We start from the raw sequence: 14,315 nt of genomic DNA, 5'->3' as shown, positions 1-14,315 counted from the left end.
TACAGAGCCGATTAGTCACTCCAGCTTACTTTGATGGAAATGAAATACATGGCGTTGTTTATGTGCTACTGGGTCGGTCTATGCCTTAAGAGCAATAATCTGGGGAAACAAATATATTGTAGATGATACTATAATATAAGTATCTAAAAATTTTCAACTCAAACAATTACTTTTACATTGAGAAACAAAAACACAACTTTTATTGTATATTATTTGTCAGACTGTGTACAATGAAAATTATCTTTTTTTTTCTTATTGTACAAATCATTTGTTTAAAAGATTTTGGAGAACTAGATCATAGTATCATGTACACCATCAAATTTTTTTAAAAGTTTTCATGATAAATTTTATAGTGTTTTGAAATTTGAGAGTAATGGCACGCAATTTTATTTTTATTTTTTAATATGTTGCCCGTTGAAAGTAACAAGTTTATTTTTCAAAAATCTATCGCCTGTTGAATGGGTGATATGTGCCTGTTGCCCTTCCAACGAACTACGATAGCCTATTTTTACAATTTCTTCAAACGGATGCCTGCTTTTATAATTTTTAATTTTCAAAATATGAAATAAAAAAGGCCTCAAAGCTAAAGGGTGATGCGTGGGCGTGTCTTCCGGCCTCATGCCGAAGTGCACCTTGTTGGAATTAGTTTTATGTATATATTTTTTAATATTTGCAAGACTGCACATCCATTTCAAGAAATGGTAGGGATATACTACATCGTCTGTTTATTAGGTGAGAACAAGATATCACCTGATGAATGAGAGAGATCATGTGAACCCCGGTGGTCATGGTATTAAAAAAACTAGATAAAGCAACATGTCGCATGTTCACCTGTCGAGATAAAGTTATCATCCTCTGAATGGGCAACACATTTGTCTCGCCCGGTGAATGGGCAACATCTTTGTCTCGCCCGAGGAACAGACGACATGTTGCTTTGGCCGAATTAATATGATTTGTCGCATAATAGGTAATTTTTTTTGTCAAATCGTCCAGTGCCATTAGATATTTGTGCAATATTTTGGATATCTGAATTTGATAGAAACAGATAGTTGAACATGAATATTGGTATGTACAGAATACAATCATTATAACCTAAATTAGCATCGCGTATAAACCTAACATACTTTAGGGGATGTGTGAACAATAAGATTACAACATTTGGTCTACTGAGTGCAACATGGATAATTTTCCTTCCTCGCCGCTTGCAGTCATGTCTCATGCGCCCGACGTGCCCTCTCGCTCTTCCTCTCCCTCTTTGCCTCACGGGCCTCTGCCATTATGCAGTTATATATGCTCCTCCCTCCTCTTCTGCTTATCCTCCTGAATACGCTTGCGTGTAGCCTCTCTCCTCTTATCAGCTTCCATCTCATGGAAGTATCTCCAAGGGACGCGGTGCTCAGTGTGAAGGAAGAATACATCCACTTCAGACTACTCACTATCTAGCCACTGTAAGAAGTCATATAGTAGTGGTGGCGACTGCAATAAGGAATGGAATGTTAAGTGACAAATCTTTGTTGTTTCTAGAGTAATTTGGCCAAAAGTTATTACTTAGCGGTGGGAACTAACATTGGTGCTTTCCTAGGGTAGATTGTACTCATAGTTGCAGCACATGAAGAACCTCCTTCCGTAGGTGTAGGAGAACTCAGAGAACTTCATCACCCTACAAATATCTCCACACCAGCATATGGACACTTCGACCTCATTAGGCATAGTAGCTGACATGTATTTCTTGAGGAATGAATTGGACACCATTTTCGTCCGAGGTTTAGAGGTTGAGGCTACTGGTGTGGCTCTACATGTGGACAGGAGATCATTTATTTATACAATAGATTCGTCCTAGCTCATGGACTAAGTCCACAGAAATTAGAACTGTAAAGCAGTTGATTGTACAGGAAGATGTAGTCATATCAACTGAAAGTGCTATTTCTAAAAACTAAAAAGCCTACATCTGAGAAGACTACTTCTAAAAAACCTACATCTGAGAAGAGTACGTCTTAAAATACTAGTGCTGAGAAGGTTACTTCTGAAAAGTTTAGGTCTAGAAAGTCTATGTGTGAAAAGGCTACGTCTGAAAAGAGAATGCTGGTTGAACAGAGCAATATACCCGTAGCGGACACAGGCTCAAATTGTTAGGAGAGCACTCTCTCTTTCTCCCAATCCAACTCGTCTCTCTCTCCTTCTCCTCCTTTACCCCTTCTATCCGTTGCTGCAATATACCATGTATGCATGTAATCTTGACATCTAGAGAATAATAAGTACATTAAAAGCTAAAGACTATAACAACGCACATCACATTATAACTGACATACATCAAATTCATAACAAGTTCCTGCTAACAAATACTGTAGGTTCGTGCACAAATCATAGCACAGTCGCATACATCATGAAAAAAAAATAGGCCGGCCATACACAACTATCATAGTACGCATATATTAAGCAACAAAATGGACATGCACATACCAGACGAATCGGCTCATTATCGTAGTTCAAATCATTTAATTCAAGTGATATTAGTTTATGTAGAATATTAAAGTGAACCGAGCAAAGTTTAGTTGGTTAGGGTTCTTCTGGTAGCACATGTCTACTAAGTTCAAGTTTTATACTTGATATAGGTGCTTATATTTATAAAATTGCTATATATCGATTTTTGATGTCTCGACCTCCTGTTGTTACTTAGACCGAAAGTTGTATTGTATTTATTTTAAAAAAAAAAACTAGAAAGCTGAAAACGGTACAACTCTGGAGGCAACTTGGCCCCTTTCATGGACCTGGGCCAGGAAGAAGATTAGCTAGCCCAGAAGAGATCAGTTTCGGCCCAAGAAAAGGTTGTCGTTATATGTAGATTTTTTATTTTAATTAACTCAAGGAGAGAAAAACGTAAGTTAAAAGTATGTGAAGCTTCAAAAAAATTGTACAAAATTCGAAATGTTTCGCTGAGACATTATGGGGTAAAATATCTTTGAAGCACGATTTGTTTAATTAGATTTCAAGATGGATGGAAGAAAACTAAATGAGGATATATTTTTTTCTGGAAAAATCCATAAAATCGAATAAAGATAAATGCATCAGACTCCAAATTGATTTTTTTTTCTCTTCACTCACGTGGTCATTTGTACATTAATACCCTTACCTTACCCCAAAGGTTATAAGGGCATGTCCAACAACACATATCAACCAGCTACAACGCTATCTATGGAGAAAAGAGTAATTATTAGGGATATAAGTTAGACTATTAACGAGTAGATAGCGTTACTCATTTAATATATTGATTTTGCAGTCTATTGAATATGGGCCTATATAATTTTATAAATAGTTTGTTGTTAGTATTATCTATTCATCACATGTACGGCTAGTATCACTACGTGAAAAAGGATATGGGTGACGGATGATAACATTTATGGGTGACGGGTACTGTATCCGTCACTCCGAACGCATCACGGATGACTAGTCATTGTTGACGGTTCCGTACCCATCACCAATGATGAACAAAGGTGACGGGTAATAACTGTTACCCATCACCTATGATCGTCTCCTATGTGCTGGGAAGAAATTTATAGGTGACGGGTGAGCTCTTCACCCGTCACTTATATGTATAATAAATAATGAGTAACTAGGTTACCCGTCACCTATGGATTATTTATAAGTGACAGGTAGCTATGTTACCCGTCACTTATAGCTTTCACCCATGTACTAGGAGAAGGACATAAGTGACGGGTAACCTAGTTACCCATCACTTATAAAGAATATAAGTGACGGGTAGATATTTTACCCGTCACTTATGTTTCGCTTGCTCGTTAGGAATGAGCTATTTCCTGACTGCATCCTGGAATATAGCCAGGAGTTGGTAGTCGTCTTCTCCCTACAAACAATAGCAATGCATCCAAATACATATCTACAAACACACTTGTAGAAGTACTCGCTTCATCAGAGAATTGCAAATATTACAAAGTTCAAATGTATTCATTATAGAATCACAAATGTTACAAAGTTCCGATCAACTCATAATTACTTAAGACTTCACAACTTAAAGCTTCTGTAGTGGAACTCGCCCTGTGGGCTAATAACGTTAGACACCATGAACTCAGCGATTCGGCGTCGAATATCCGGGAGTGCACCAACGTCAAGAAACATACACTTGTATTGCTGCATAATTTAACACGTAACCAATAACTAATTATCGAAATTAGTTATGAGTAATCTTGTTCTGAACTTACATCGGGGGATTTGATATTCTTTGCTCGGAGCGTGAGGAGCATGTTCCACACAACATTGAATCCATAGGTGTTGCCCGGTGGTTGTTGGTGGCACTGCTGAAAAGAAACTTTACTGTTAAATGAAAAGAGAAAAAAAAATAGCAACAAAGAATATTTGGTATTTTATTTGGTAGCACTTACTGCGTACCCGGTCTTGTGTGTCAGCCTACGATCGGCTTTCGCGTCGTAGTTAGGTTGTGCTCGAAGGTACTTGTCGAAAGCCCTGCATAAAGAGGGATCAATTATGGAGCCTTTGAATGTTAGAAAAGTTTAATATGTGAACTAAGATAGACAAAACTTACATGTCAAGGAGTTGTTTTACAACACTGTAATCACGCGATCTAAGTTTACCTTTTGCAGATGTTGGTCTTGACGAGTCAACGTAGAACACCGAGTCCCACTCGAGGCAAATGTTAAATAAGATCCAATGGCCACCGGTGTTGTGGGCGCCCATCAGGTACTTCACTTTTGAGTATTGTTGCATTGCCCTGGCCACATGATTCACAGCGTAGTCGGGGTGAAGTTGGATGACCGATATTGTAATGGCCTCATAGTCAAGAAATGCGATGGGATCATTGTTCTTCCTTGTGTTCATCAAGTGTCTACAGATAAGGACACAATTAGATTCAAGTCTTAATAGTATTAATTAATGAATATCTAGTATCATGGGACTTACAATGTGAAGACCCATAATAACGATACATCCAGGCCATCAAGGTTGAAGAGGTCATATAAGTCATTGAAACCCACAATAAAGTAGCCGTCTTGATCACTTAAGAAGTGTCGTCGTTTGTACTGTACGACTATGGAGTGATTATTGCTGTCTCTACAAGCCTATACGTAATAATTATGCAGTTGATACATGCTTTTCCCGCCCTTGCTAGCTCAACTACAGTCATCAAGGGCTTCCTATATTTGAATTTCGTGTTGGCCTGAGTCCACATTGGTGCAATGTCCGTGGACTTCTTCATCGGTACAATGAACTTTGACTTCACCGGTACAATGGCCTTCGACATCTCTGGCAGGGGCTTCTTAGAGTCTTTCTTCTCGACCTCCTTTTCCTTCTTCTTTTTTAGGCTCTCTGTGGGAGACGATATTAGGTCTAGAAGCGAGGCTGTCGGATGCGGAGGAGAATGCAGTGAAGCCAGCTTCTCTGGGGGAGGAGAAGGCAGTGAAGCTGCCTTCTCAAGAGGTGACCGGCGCGGCGGCGGTGCACTTGGAGCTCGTCCAGACTGGGATGCACTGGAGACCACGATGTCGTCTCTCTTCCACTGGATCCTTTGATGAAGAGCTTCAGTGAGAGTTATGACTTCCTCATGGGGGGGGGACCTCCAACATGTGATCAGTGGCATTGCTATGTATCATATCCACTGTAACCACAGCATAGCCTGCACGTATCGGGACCGTATGTAAGATACAGACGCCTGGAAGCACCTGGCCCCTTGCAACCTCGATGTGATATCTACCAGGCTTGATTACAGGGCCGCAGGATGTGGGCCCTTCTAACAGGTTGATTGTATCCAGCTTAGTCTCGGTAGTAGCTACTTGTTGCTCGACCTCCCTAGAGGCGTAGCTACTCTTCCCTGCAACTCCAAGGCTAAAATCCTGTGGCATGGAAATCTCTATTCCCATCGCTGCAAGCTGCCCCATGATGCTTGAGTGAACTTTCTGGGTGATGTCCCATGCCAATGCATCCACATCCACTCCATCCGACCTCTTCCTCTTCTTGTACATCCCGATGTCTTCGGGAAAGCCATATTTCCAGCCCTAAGAACTTGATACACCTCGCACTCAACCTGGGTGCTTCGGGTTTCCCAGCGCCGTTGTGAGAACATCACTTTCCCTGACCTCGGTGACAGAACCTTGGCTGGCTTCGGCTGCCTTTTCGTTGACTTTTTCTGCGACTACCTGGGTTTCGCTGTTTCTGAATGTGATTTCCCCGCTATCGAACAGCTCACCCCTTGCATGCAAATATGACCATGATCGTCCCGAGAATTGATTCCAAGGATTCTTGCGGCCTTCTCTAGCAAATTTCTCGTCCTCTGCCTGCCATTTCGCCCTTTTCCCAGCGTAACCTGCTGCGGTTGTCCTGTGGTCATGCTTGTTCTTAGCATGAAGCTACTTCTTCTTCTCACTCTCCATCTTGAATTGCTCTGAGCTCTTCATCTGCACAAAAGCTTCCCAATCTTCCGGTTTCAGGTGTTTGTAGCTCTCATAGGGTGCCGCCCCTTTTGCTAAGTAACAATTCACAAGCTTGCTCTTAAAGCTTCGATGAAGTTTCGCGATCGCTTTCATTGCTGCATTGACCGCGGCATTCTTTTGATGCTCACTCATGTTTCTAGGGTACTCCAGATATTCCATGACGACATTATTGAACAAGTCCCTCTTCACTTCGTCACTAAGGTCATTGAACTTAGTCGTTATCAGCACCCTCTCCCGAGCAATGAGCCGTGCAACCCTCCGAAATCTTTTCAGGGCCTCTTCATCCGTAGGCAGCCCATCAGCATCGATTCCTGTGACAGTAACCTTTTTCGTCGGCCACTGTGTTTGTGTCCTTGGCTTTCAGGCGCGTGCAACACTACCAGTTGTCTGGCTTGGAGACTGCGTTGCCGCCATCTAGAGAGAAAAAACGGGAGTTGACATAAACAAAGAATATTCCTCCATTCAACAAGTATAAAATGTATTGACTCGCTCGTATCAATACCTCTTCAGCGGGATTGTATTCTTCGTCACTTGCCCGACGTCAGCTCTCCCGATTTGGTGACGGGTTAGGGCTCGAGTTGTGATACTAGCTTTCGTTGCTACTGGAGAAGGACGTCGGGTGCGGGCTTAGGCTTCTATCCACCCCATCTTGTGCTGGGACGGCCTCTAGTGCTAGCATCCTCTGTGCTTTTGGTTTTTTAGGGGTGACAGTCCTCTTCTTCCCCATAGTTTTTTAGAGGAAAGAAAAGGAATCAAGGTTAACGATTATGATCCAAATTTCACCATTGGCTCCAACTAATACCTAACGAACCTTATCACGCAACTAACATATATAAGTAACCGAAAAGTAACACTAATAGCATATATACTAACGGTCCACCAATATCCCATTTCAAGATATACCTAAAAGCAATTCGAAGATGTCCTTTGGTGGATTAGTTGGGTTTTCTCTATTGGACAATACCATTCATGCAAGAAACGCTTTAACCCTTAATTATCTCATGAAATAACAATATGATTCTCTAAGGGAGAAGGAGAAGGGGGAATTGATGCGTGAAGTACAACGACAACATACCAAGATTATCGGCCTCTACCCATGTTTTCGCTGATGCTTTAACAAGCTGCTATTGCCATGGATGCTTTGCAAGGTGAGCTTGACATATACAGATACTTTCTGAACTATGTTTAGTTGACACTAAGTCATTTGTCAGATTTACTTCCTAAACACTTTTGATTGCATTTAGTCATATACCAATTGCTTTTGTTCTTCCATGTTGAAAACCTTGACTACACCGCGTTCAGGCATTGGTCTTACCAGCATCCATTTCTCATGCATGCCTCAAGTGTTGCCTTGTATTGTTTTAAACTGAAGTCTACCTTCTCTTTTACTTGTCGTCTTAGAAAGTGCACAGTAAACCTTTATAATCCTTTACCACCACTGTGCATGTCAATATTTTGATTTGTTACATGGAAATGATATCGGTACATTCATCTTCACATGTATTTTTAATAAGATTACATTTATTTTCTATAGCATATGATTAGAAAACCAATGCCCAAAGGTTATATTGTGCTGACTAGGAACTAGGCATGATCACTAAGTGCTCGACATGTATTCTCAGTGGCTAAGAACAAATGTAGTGTCCGCAACAGACAAAGGATGTACAACACGGGCAAGAAAGGAAATGCATTGGAATACCCAAGAGGGGCGACGACGCGACAACGACGGGGTTGGGGGGCGACGGCGATGGGGTTGGGGGCGACGGTGACGGGGTCGGGGGGCGACAGCGCGTGGCGACAGGGCGACGGCGACGGGACGATGGCGACGGGTGGACGGCGACGGCTCGTGGCGGCGGGTGGAGGACGACGGCGACAGTGAACCCTAACTTTGTGTGCAGGCAAAAAGACTTAGGCAAAATGAGACTAAGCGCGCGGGGGCTAGCTAGGGTTATATTAAAAAAAGTCATCAGTGACGGGTGATAATATTGCCTGTCACCTTTTATCAGTCATAAGTGACGGGTGATAATATTACCCGTCACCTATAATTATAACCCGTCACTTATTGTAAGTAAAAGGTGACGGGTTATAATATTACCCATCACCTTTTACTTCTACTCGGTCTGTATATGTAAGTGATAGGTGACGGGTGATAAATGTCAACCGTCATTTATTGTGTGTAAAAGGTGACGGATTATTAATATCACCCGTCACCTTTTACTTCGACTCGGCCTGTACATACAAGTGATAGGTGATGGTTTATAAATATCACCTGTCACTTATTTACTGTAAAAGGTGATGGGTTATTATTAATATAACCCGTCACCTATTAGAAGTAAAAATTCAAATTTTAAATTAATATTAAAATTTCAAATTTGACATCAATATTACAAATTCAAATAACTGTGAAACTTAAAATTCAATTTTGACATTAACATTAACAATTCAAATAACTTAAAAGTCAAATTTTCCATTAATATTACAAATTTGACATTAATATTACAAATTTCACACTGAAATTAAAATTCGTCATTTTTGCGCTTTCTTGACATGGATCCCTTCGTTATGGTCGGGCCGGATGTATGGAGTTTCCTCGATCGGTGAAAGGCGTGGCACGACTGCAGTAGCAGAAGGGGGGATTTCATCGAATTGATTGAATCCCTCCTCATCAACGACGTTTGCAACTCCGACGATGCGTCTTTTCCCAGCGAGAACCACATGGAATTTCTTCTTTGTTGTGTCAGTCATATAAAAGACTTGGCGAACATCTTTAGCGAGTACAAAGGGTTTAGACTTGTATCCGACATGTGTGAGATCAACACTAGTGAACCCATATTTGTCATTAGTGACGCCCTTTGCCCCACTTACACAACGACACTGAAACAGGGCTACCTTGAATCCCAAGTAGTTCAGCTCCCAGATCTCCTCTATTTACCATAGTATGTGCCCCTCTGCATGTCGTTATCATAATCTTCTATACGGACACCACTGTTCTGGTATGTTACCGTTATACCACGATCTTTTATATCCGCCAAGGCAGCACTCATGAAATGCTTCACCCCGCTCAGGTACTCTATACAAGTCCGGGTCTCGAGGTACATCCAACTTCTGTCTGTCATCTACAATTAATGTAAAAACATTTATTCTTCATTAATAGTGACATTAATTTTGTGGTTAAGCACGTGATTAAAATCTCCAACAATTACACTAGATCTGTGGCATCTCGTGGTAGATCGACCAAACCTAGTACCAAATGTAACATTAATACAACTCACTTGTACTAAGATTTTGGATAAAGATGCAAAATGACCGATTACAACTTACAGCACAACAAATCTACCAAATAGGGATGAGAGGAGAAGGAAAGGGGGAAATACAAACCTTCAAAGACCTAGCACCAATTCAAACTTCAAATTAACAAAATATTAGAGAGTCTCTAGTAGAACCGAAGAAAATCGCCACAACTATCGTGCGGAACTATTGACTACTATTTAGCACGCATAGTGGCTGGCAGCTAGTTTTATATAACAGATGTAAGTAATAAGTGACGGGTGATAATATAACCCGTCACTTATTACTACTCATAAGTGACGAGTCATATTACGACCCGTCACTTATTACTGGATCAGGGAGACCCGTCACCTATGCCATGTCATAAGTGACGGGTCATGGTACAACCCGTCACTTATGACTGGTGCCGGCAGAACTATCACTTATGATCAGATTATAGGTGACGGTTTTAATTGTCACCCGTCATTTATGACTGATGCTGGCAAAACCATCACTTATGACCAGGTTATAGGTGACAATTTTAATCGTTATCTGTCACTTATATTATAGGTGACAGGTAATATTATTACTCGTCACCTATTCTGTATTATAAGTGATGGGTATACACCCGGTTCTGACCAGAGACGATAGTGACGGGTACTGTGATAATTCGTCACTAAATTATGTCTTTTTTATTCGTTTTTTCTTTATTTATTTTTCACGTTATATTGTTGGTGATCCTTTTAGAGGGCGTGAGAGGGAGCAAATTAATGGTGACATTTAAATTGTAGGTTGTAGTGCCACTGAACTCCTTTAGTCCTAAATTTTCTAGTTCTTATTGTTGCCTCGGGTGCTCAGCTGAAAAACGAAAAAAAAAAAAGAGACCAAAGCTCTGTGTGGATACCGTCAAAGTCACCTGAAATTTCTTTTTCTGAATATGTTTTCGGAAAAGTAATTTTCTTTTTTGAATTTATCTAATGAATGGCAAAAGGGACTTTTCATCGGGTGGCCCATGCATCCATCTTGCAACAGTACTTAGTCCCTACAAGAGGAAACATTATTATCTGCCTACGTCTCGAGACGTCCCTGTCCTCTCGCCATCACGTGTCACCGGTCCGCCACACGGTTTTTTTGTACAGCGGTTCCATTTATGAGAAGTGGCCCTTTTCCCCGCGCGTGGACGTGAAAGGGATGGGTCCGGCGCCTATCTTGTGACCAAGACGGACAGGCCCACTGAAAACTAGCTTGTGGCTGCTGCGCGCGCGTGAAACCCACGAGAATCTCTCGTTAATTCCGCTGCCGTTTGCATGTCTGGGCGGTTGATTCTTGACCTGCGGGTGTAAGTTTTGCTCATGGACTGTTTTCCATTTCCGGGTACGTGTGTGACAGAGATTTGGGTTTACTGGAGGGGGGGATTGTTGTTTATCGATCAGATCTGAAGCATACAAGGAAGCCAATTTATTCTATTATCATGTTAATAAAAAAAATTGAGCAGAGAGATATCTTGAAACTCCGTTGTAAAGATATCTATATGAGTCGTGTTTACTGGATCGGTCTAAAGTACGATACTATAGGTATGGCCTGGCTCGTGGTTAGACGGGTTAGGCCGGCACGATATGAGGTCCTAGGCCGTGTCTGGACCGAGCGCGTGGCACGACAGGTCAGCACGGGCACGGCCTAGCCTAGACAGGCACAAACATGGCCCTAACTGGCTTGGGCACGCGTCGCCCCAGGCGGCCCGGTGCGGCTATAGCTGGCCCAGGCGGCACTGTAGGCCCAGGAGGCATGGCCGGCCCAAGTGGCACGGTCGGCATAGGCGGCACACACGCGACACGGCCCAAGCGACAGAGCTGGCCCGGCGCAGCACAGCCCAACGGGCACGCCTGGGTCGGCTATAGCCATTATGCGTGGGCCTGGCACGTAGAGGCACCTGAGGGCACGGACAGTACGCAGGGGCACGTGGGTTTAACAAGTTAAATAGGCCTGGAACGGTCCGTTTAACCTATTAACCTGATATTTTTGAATTTTATAGCCGTTTTGTGACCGTTTGAGCTTCAAAAATTCAAAAAAAATTACAAAAATTACTATTTTTCACCTATAAATAGAGGATCACCTTGCCCTTCTATTGCACACTAGCAACACCATTTGCTCTCTTGTTTAGTCCTCTCATTTTTATCTCAAATTTCTTGAGAATTAGCGATAATTTGGTAAAATTAGTTTGAATTATTGCCAAAAATCCGAGCAATTCTACAACCGTCATCCTGCTATCTTGACGTTGAAGAAATCTTGGTGATTTTTTGCATTATTGTCCATTCGTGTTTTATTATTAGTTTTATTAATTGATTATTTCTAACTCTGAATTTTTGCATTTTTTTAGTGCCATTCGACATTGATCATGGATGCTGATGATCATAATCATCATACATCCATCAATCATGATTTTTTTCTCTCTAAGAACTCATAGGGAATTACAGCCCCTTTGATATCAGTGCTGCAGGTGATGATGGACCCAATGGTGAACCTCTGGTTGGTTCACATGCAGGTGATGTAGCAGCACCTCTATCATCAGTCTCTACAAGTGGACACGTATCAGCAAGCACTGGCTCTAAAAGATCAAGAGCCGGTACTTCTGAAGTTTAGCATGACTTTGAAAGGTTCTACAGAGAGGAAGATGGGTAAGTGTCAGGTATGTTATGTGTTATATTTGCAAATATGAATTATCTGCAAAGCCCTCAAATGGAACGGGACATTGGAAGAGGCACGCCACAACTTGCAAGCGAAAAGAGTAGAGCGGAGGCGGTGGCAGTTGGGCCGCACGAAATAGAACAAGGGGGCTTCTCGGCGGCTAGGTTGGTGCGGGAGAACCCGAGGTTGCAGAGGTGGGTGAGGAGCTGGAGAGAGGGGGTGAGTGAGCTATCAGAACTGGAGAGAACGCGATGCTCGAGGGGAGAAGAGGAGGATGGCTATGTAGACTGAGACTGAGCTGTGCCGGTCGAAAGGGATAAGAGAAATAGTGAGGGGCAATATCGTCCGTATTCGTGTATGAATGGATATACGCACTGGTATTCAAGCCAAAACGTTTTAAAATGGCCAATATGGCATTTTTCAGTGTATTGCAAAGTTACTGTGGCATTCTTCAAAGTTTCAAAATTTGAGTGTCATTCTTCTGAATAGGCCAAGTTGCAGTGGTATAAATCCACATAACCCAGTCAAGAACCATGTTTACTATGGCAAATAAGGAAAACCTACTCTTTAAAGTGGCAAATCCTCAAATATGTCTTTTAATGAACTTGTTTATGTTCTCAAATGGATACGTTGTTTTATGGTTGCTAGGTAAAATTTTAAAGCTATGTATTGAGATTTCAAATTTGCAATGAATGAGTGGAGTGGACTAGGTTCTGTTAATTAGATACGAGTGCAATCAAGATAGGCATGCCATGTAAATAATCGGTTGTCATCTTGCTCTGTTCGGGATTCTCTAAGAAAAGTTTTAGATTTGGTTTCACCCACGAAACTTTTCTCTAGAATTACTTATGAAATCGTCGTTTGGTTAGCTTGTTGAATTCTGATTTTAAAAAAGAGAGTGCTGGTTGAACGGAGCAATGTACCCGTAGCGGACGCAGGCTCAAATTGTTAGGAGAGCACTCTCTCTCTCTCCATCCAACTCATCTCTCTCTTCTTCTCCTCCTTCACCCCTTCTATCTGTTGCTGCAATATACCATGCATGCATGTAATCTGGACATCTAGAGAATAATAAGTACATTAAAAGCTAAAGACTATAACAACACACATGGTAACTGACATACATCAAATTCATAACAAGTTCCTGTAACAAATACTATAGGTTCGTGCACAAATCATAGCACAGTCGCATACATCACGAAAAAAAATAGGCTGGCCATCCACAACTATCATAGTACACATATATTAAGCAAAAAAATGGACATGCACATACCAGACGAATCGGCTCATTATTATCGTAGTTCAAATCATTTAATCATACACCAGAAGAAACGGAGTTGTAGCAGAACCAACCTTGCTCGGAGAGGATGGAGACGAGCCACTGTGTCGCCTCCTTTTACAATTGCTGCCATGGGATGAGGAGATCCGGTTGCGGATAAAGAGAGTCCTCAGGATCTGTTGCCGGAGCAGGCCTAGCGCCGTCGGAGCACCGGTGAGCGGGTGCCAGGGAGGGCAGCAAGTGCATTCCTAGCCCAGGGCATGCATGAGTCTCGACTAGAGTCACAGAGGGAGGCGAGGAAACGTACAGGCTTGGCCTCCTTTGTGGGTTGGGGATGGAGCGATTTTCCTACGAAATGGCCTTTCAGGCATTTTTCTTGCTCAGTGCAAATAGAAATGCTTCTCGAGCTCTGATCGAGCGATTCTCCCGTTTCGGGCTTGAGAATCCTGCCAAACGGCCCCTTACATAGCACATGATAGAATATCTGGGTTTGGATTTTTTTTTTTAGGGATATCTGGGTCTTGATTTCCTCAGCACATTTGACAGCGGTTGTGCAACATTGTGTTTGACATCCTATTAGACTTGTGAGCACCACCTGGCTGTGGTTTGTCCGGTCCCAAGGAGATTGGCCA

At 42.1% G+C, this 14,315-nt stretch overlaps 1 long non-coding RNA gene across 1 annotated transcript; it reads right to left on the bottom strand.

Moving 5' to 3' along the window:
- Positions 1–8,932: 8,932 nt before the first annotated feature.
- On the bottom strand, positions 8,933–14,104 carry LOC133925882 (uncharacterized). Its single transcript, XR_009911030.1, has 3 exons — positions 13,758–14,104; positions 13,331–13,430; positions 8,933–9,571 (listed from the first exon to the last, which is right to left on the bottom strand). It is a non-coding gene; the product is annotated as an uncharacterized LOC133925882 (long non-coding RNA).
- Between the last annotated feature and the right edge of the window lie 211 nt (positions 14,105–14,315).

The sequence above is a fragment of the Phragmites australis genome, chromosome 8, assembly GCF_958298935.1.
Source record: "Phragmites australis chromosome 8, lpPhrAust1.1, whole genome shotgun sequence".
NCBI lineage: Eukaryota > Viridiplantae > Streptophyta > Magnoliopsida > Poales > Poaceae > Phragmites > Phragmites australis.
The sequence above is the reverse complement of the archived record's forward strand: the minus strand, read 5'-3'. Positions and strand labels throughout refer to the sequence as shown.